Source organism: Silurus aristotelis (assembly GCF_946808225.1).
Source record: "Silurus aristotelis genome assembly, chromosome: 19".
NCBI classification, from domain to species: Eukaryota; Metazoa; Chordata; class Actinopteri; order Siluriformes; family Siluridae; genus Silurus; species Silurus aristotelis.
The window spans coordinates 4,921,822-4,928,954 of NC_139592.1; positions in this window are offsets into that span (position 1 = coordinate 4,921,822).

Here is a 7,133-nt window from a genome sequence, read left to right on the forward strand (position 1 = left end):
TAACTTCATGGTGTGACTGATAAACTTTATTCCCCTGTAGTTACTGCAGGTCTGCACATCTCCCTTATTCTCACTTCCTCCTTACTAATCCTATCTATTTCCTGCTTCACCATCTCCACATCATCCAACCTTCTCTCTCTTGTTTTTCTCATTCATCAGCTGCTCAAAATACTCCCTCCACCTTCTCAACACACGCTCATCACTAGTCAACACATTTTCAATCGCTACAAATCCTTTTCTCCAACTGTGTCCAACTTCTCATACAGAGCCTCATATGTTTTTTCCTTAGCTTTTGCCACATCCCTCTTCACCTGCAACTACTAATACAGTAATCCCCCGCTTTACCGCGGTTAGAATCTTGCGCCCCCGATTTATCGCTAAATTGCATTTGCCACATAACTAATTTGTTTGGCTGATTTTCCCGGTCTCTCACGGATAGCATGATAGACCAGAAAACTTATTGAATTGTTTTTATGGCGTTTTATGTTGAAATAATAAAATGTATTAATAAAAATATTATTATGAATTATAAAATGAAGTGAAATGTTAATTCAGCACAGTACTGTATACTTAAATGAGCCTTTTTGAATTGGGATTACATTATATGTATAAAATAAAATAAAGATAAAATAAAAAATGTTTAGCTTGAAAGGATTAAATGTATGAAATTATATTGGTCCTGAAAATATCGAACGTAGCTTGATGGAACTTAGAAACAAACTAAAATCGCACATGATTTTACACACCGTGTACTGACCTTCTCAATTCGTTTTACATATAAATCCAAATCTCACTAGCGAATAAAAACAAAGCACTTTCTTTGTTTTAAATTTTCTTCCTTTTTATTGCATTTGTTTTTGAATGTTTCTCATAAATTCACATTCAACACTTTGGGCTGAAATGTAACTACATAAAACTGCACCACACTGCAGCAATGCCTTCTGGGTAAGTCAACAATAACCTCACCTCGATCCTTTCACCTACCAATCATCTTAGCTACTTCTAATTTAGATAATTTATTATTAATTGTACTACTTGAATCTAAATGAAGCTACTTGAAAAGATACATGAGCTCGGTGAGTATTACCTGGGCAATGTGAAAGTAACTTCACTAACTTGACCTACACTTTATAAAGTTTGTGAAAATCTAACTTTCACACCCATATGTGGATGTTTTTCAAACTAGAAGTGCACTCAAGGAACTAAGAGATTAAACCTATTCCATCGAGCATGACAATGCATTCCAGGTAAGCTTTGTGATGACATAATGTCTGAAGATCTCGAGTGTCCTGCACAGAGCTCTGACCACAACCGGAATGAGCAACTATGTGTTGGAACGAGCTAAACCTCAAGCCTCCTCAAAAACATGAGCACCTAACCCCACTATTTTCTTTTCTAGTTGAATGATCACAAATTCCTACTACAACACAAAATCTACTGGCAAGCCTTCCCAGAAGAGTGGTGCATTTCACAATTGGGAATGGGATGTTTAAATAGCACATATGGGAGTGATGGGAGTGGTTTCCACATAATTTTGGTACACATAGTGTACATACTGTGTCATGGAAGGACAAGTCATACAAAAGACAAAAAGCAACAGTCAGCTAATTGTATCATGAATTTATATTATTGGTGTTATTATAATATTCATCATTATTGACACCATCATCATCAATACTAATCCTTATAGTATAATTATTTGGAAGGATAAGATGCATTTCAGATGAAGTTTTTTAATACATAGTCCAGTGTTAAAGTGCGCACATTTTAGAACAGAATTAGTCCTTTACTTCTTTCCTTTTTTCTTTTTGAAATCCTACAAAGTATTGTACATGAAATTAAACCAAAAGAAAAAAATAAAACCAAGTCCATGCAGCTTACATGATGCTAATCTGACAGATTAATAGTTAGCCCAGTACAAATAATAAAACAAAAATTGGCAAACTTTAAACACCCCTGTGATCGATTACATTGTGATTCATTTACATTGAATAAATTTTTTTTTTTATATCCTAAACTATCATATTAACTAACAGGGTGTGAAATGAATCCTTTATCCGATCTCTCATCAGTGTGCTGTACATTGCATGAAGAGGTGAAGCTTTTGTTAAAATATCGGCTTTTTAATCTTCGGCCGTTTGTGCTTGGAGTACATTTCGACTTTCAAATGTAAGTACGTAAGAGCAATCATACACTGAAGCTTAGCATTGAGGCTGACCATTTAAAAAAAAAAAAAAAAAAAGCATTTAGATTTGTAACATCTCACTTTAAATCTCATGGGTATTATAACTATATCATATGAAGATTATAGCTGTATATCAGATAGCAATGCGCTTGTGTATAAAGCAAACAGGTTATTGAAAAGTACATTAGAACACTCATCTCCTTGAAGCAGTTGATTAATATTCACTATAGGACTCTTGTAGGACACATGACTAATAATGCGTGTTTGTGTTGTTATTCAGCATTAGAAACTAGCATCGTTTTTTCCCTGTTATAGTTACGATGGGAAGCAAAGCGCGAAAAATAAACCAAATAACAAAACCAAATTGCATTCATTCACCCCTGAAGTTACATTCAGGAAGAAATGTGCAGAGGAAGAACCATAGAGGAATAGTTGAAGTGGAAAGACTGGTGAGAGGACGAGGGGAAACTATATAGAGACTATCAGCTTGTGGAGCCTTTGGTTTCCATATAATCTATCTAGGAGCTTTATTCTTGTCACATTTACTTTACAGCACAGTGAAATTCTTTTTTCACGTATCCCAGAGATGTTAGGAGCTGGGGTCAGAGCCCAGGGTCAGCCATAATACAGCACCCCTGGAGCAGTTTGGGTACAGGGCCTTGCTCAGGGGCCCCAAGAGTGGCTTGGCAATACTGAGGCTTAAACCCCTGACCTTTCATTCAATAATCTAGAGCATTAACCACTGAGCTTCCACAAATCAGTCTGTCTGTCTGTTTGTCCATCCATTGATCCATCCATCCATCCATCCATCCATCCATCCATCCATCCATCCATCCATCCATCCATTTATCCATTTATCCATCCATCTATATATCCACTACAAAGGTTTTGGAAACCTGTTCCAACACAACAATGCCCCTGTGCACAGAGCCAGCTCCATGAAGATATGCTATACATGGGTTTAAGTGGAAGATCACCTTCAAGATGAACTGAAACACTGACTGCACCTCTCACCCTACATAATATGATAGTTACATACTGTATGGGAACCCCAGGTTCCAGGTTCCACCTGATACCCTCATCAGTCTTTCACAAAATAAAGCAACAGCATTCACAACTTATCAAATGAACATGCTTTACAAGAAGGTTGTCATCGTGTTACAGCACAAAATAAGTCTTTCATTAAAACAGTGGCAGCTCTAGTTGGAATCCGTAGCCTGATTGTGTCTCAAATCGCACACTTTTGTACAAATGTGGGACGTTTGGTTTTTGAAGAAAAAAAATCAGGGTTTTCAAACATATTATTTAACTAATCGCTGATGTTCACATCTATGTACTGATTTTTTCACTTGAATCCCACCGGTGTGAAACATTTGACCACTTTGGCAGCTGTAATGGTGCTCATTATTAGTTAGAGTGACTAAAAGAGCCTTGGCATTGAGACTGAACATGACCGGTACTCATTCGGAACTAATTGAAGTTGGTTCATAAAATAGTTCATAATTTGATCTAATAGAACAAATTGGCAATGGAACAAAATAAACAAAAAAGTATTTTGTTCAGTTAAAATATAAGTCTTCCTGGTTCAACGAAAGAACAATAGGGTGGAGCCAGACCTTAAATTTAATATTATAATTCAAATATTTATTTTACATTTGCCATTTTCACCCCCAATCAACCCTGACAGGTAGAAATTTCATCATTGTCTTTAAAAGAATGTTAAAAAATGTAAAAAAAAAAAAAAAAAAAGCATGCTAATAAGCATAGAAAATATAAAAAGCAGTTCCAATATTGAATACAGTTGAAAATCAAGTGGCAGTTAACACAACATCGCCTGCCATTTATTTCCTGATTCATGGTTTTGATTGAATAATTTGTGCAACCCCAATTCCAAAGAATTTGGTACATTGTGCAAAATGTAAATAAAAACAGAATGCAATGATTTGCGAATCTCATAAGTCAAATTTTTAAACTGAGAATAAAACAAGGCCATTCTGAATTTGGTGGCTGCAGCAGGTTTTTAAAAAGTTGGGACAGGGCCATGTTTACCACTGTATAGCATTACCACTTCTTTCCGTATACATTTGGGAACTGAGGAGACTAGACAAGTTTTGGAGAGGAATTTTGTCCCATATGTGTCTGATACAGGATTCTAGCTGCTCAACAGTTCCGGGTGTCCTTTGTTTTATTTTTTATTTTTATTATGCTCCAATTGTTCTGGAGGTGTTAATGAGCTGATGCAGTGATTTTCCATCACAGAATCATGACTGTTTTAAATGCAGGGCCGCCTAAGGGCCCGAAGATCATGTGCATCCAATGTGAATGAACTTTTTGATTGATTTTATGTAAATGATGAGATATTGAACAGTTTTGCAATTTTCTGTTGAGCAAAATTATTCAAAAATTGTGCCACAATTTGTACAGTTTTTCACAGTTTGGTGAAGCTCTGCCCATATTTACTTCTGAGTGACTTTGCCTAATAAAAAATATCTTCTTACTGACCGGTTAATTGCTAAATATTTCTTTAACTGTTTCATCTTAATAACACTTGTTGCCCTGTCGCAACTTTTTTGAGACTTGTTGCAGCCATCAAATTTAATATTAAATTAATATCATGTACAAATATATGCCTGTGCAACATGTACTGACCTTTAAGCATCATAAGTTATGATTATGCTGAAATCTTCACAATAGCTGCATTACCGAACCCCTGCATGCCACATGACCTGTCATTACTCTTTTGCAGTGTGTACCAAACCTTTAGTTTCGTGGTAATATTTCTGGTTCTCGATCTTGTTTAGTTTTTCACTTTAACATTATTGTGTTGCTTATTCGTTAATAAAAAATCCTGCATTTGCATCTGGCTGTCTGAGGATTACATAACAATTGTGTCCTAGTATGCGATTTGAGACAAGGGTTAAGATCTTTGTAGTAGAAAAAAGCTGAAATTTATTTTATTTTGAGAGGGTGTGTTGAGGAATTTTGTGAATTTGCTAGGCTGGCTTAAGAACTGGGGCAGTTTTCTAGCGAATATTGCATACAACTTCGTTGTGCTACGTTTTGCTAAGATTGTTGTGGTTTTGTCTCACATTGGGGATCAAATGTAGTGCATGGTTTTGTGAAAAAAAGAAAGAAAGAAAGAAAGAAAGAAAGAAAGAAAGAAAGAAAGAAAGAAAGAAAGAAAGAAAGAAAGAAAGAAAGAAAGAAAGACTCTACAGAATGTCCTTGAATGTCGCATGTGCTAACTTAGAATCAGACAACCTTCCTGCAGCGAGACCCTGAAAGTGTACACAAGCAACTCCAATACATACAAACATGATGTCATACAAACCTTTAAAAAAACACACACAACTTTAAAATAACATAATTAGAAAGATTACGGCACAGATTATTCCTATATTGCACATACTGTTCATCTCACAGAGAAAATACTCATAGATACCGATAGTGATAGGAATACTTATTACTATATTTGTGAGATAAGTAGGTTTTTTTTCATACCTCATGCATGCTACAGGGAATGTTCTTTTAACCACGCATGCACTAATATATCCTATCTTTATACGTATAAAAGATGTCTTGAGCAAGCATGGTCAGTGTTTTTTTTCCATACAGGTTTCACCAGCATCTGACATTTTTGTGAGAAGAATGAAAATCAGATATAAGGAAAAACAAACAAACAAAGAAACAAACCAAAAAAAAAAACCTTAAGTCATATGTGGCAGTGAGTTATCTCTTTGGTGACCTGTATTTAAGAAAGATGCAAAAACTACACACCCGTCCTTTTTATCAGCGATATGCTAAGTGCTGAGGTGATTCTCATAACGTTCTCTATTAGTCAATCAGTGGCATCGGAGCTAGCCTGTGTTTGTAGGACTTCTGCTAGCCTTTGTTGTGGGACTTGTGGGACTTACTTCGACGTAATATATTGCATATATAATTTAAATCAACGTTGAAGCTGGCTTAAATACCTACCTAATGTTAGCTAGCACAGCTAACTAACATTCCCATATTGAAGCAGGAGCTGCTAGACAGTATTATGTAGCTAGGCAAGTGCGCCACTAGTTAGTCATTCGTAAGCTAGCTAAAGCCAGGTTCATTATTTTTGTGTGCTTAAAATGACTAGCAATGATGTCACATGATACAAGTTGTGACTGAAAGATTAAATGAGCTAGTTTGCTAAGCAAAAGAAGGCGATTTTGGTCCAATTTTTTTCATGTCCTCGTGATTCCTCAGTGCTGGATTCTGAGGTGTTGTTTAAATAACAGTCAACGTTATGTTGTCACACTACAGATCAGACAATTTACCTGTCTCTACTATGTGTCCATTACACCATTGCACTTCCGAATACAGAGTCTTTTAATGAAGAAGTTTCAGAAACTATTTCAAGCCTTCTTGCTGACTTTTTTTTTTTTTTTTTTTTACCAAAATGTGTTCAGCTGATAATATCTACATGATTTATATTTAAAGCAGCTGATATTTAGCAGATCATTTGGCACTCACTTGTTGTGGCTCAAAAAACTATTTTGAAGGTGTAAAGAAAAATCGAATCTTTTGAATGGCATCTTTGCACATGGTTTACTTTTCCAGTGTTTACATTCCTATGAATGGGAGCCAACAGAACAAAAAAAAAGTAGCCTGACCGTAGCTAAACTTTGACCACTGGGTTTATAAATTCATGTGAAGTCATGAGATCGACAGAAGATTTAAAGGTCATGGTGTGACCTCTTCAGAAAGAAACGAGCTGGGGGAAGTGCTGATTATAGTGCCGTCACAGCGTTTTGTTTTGTTCAACACTGCTATAAAACACCATCAATTCTGCAAAGCTGCCTGGTAGGCATTTGTGTCGCTGTGTACAGGAACAGATGTCTGTTTTAACCCTGATGAACCTTGATGTCCTTATCTAGTTGCAGCCTATTCACAGCAATTTTGCATGCTGAAATATAGT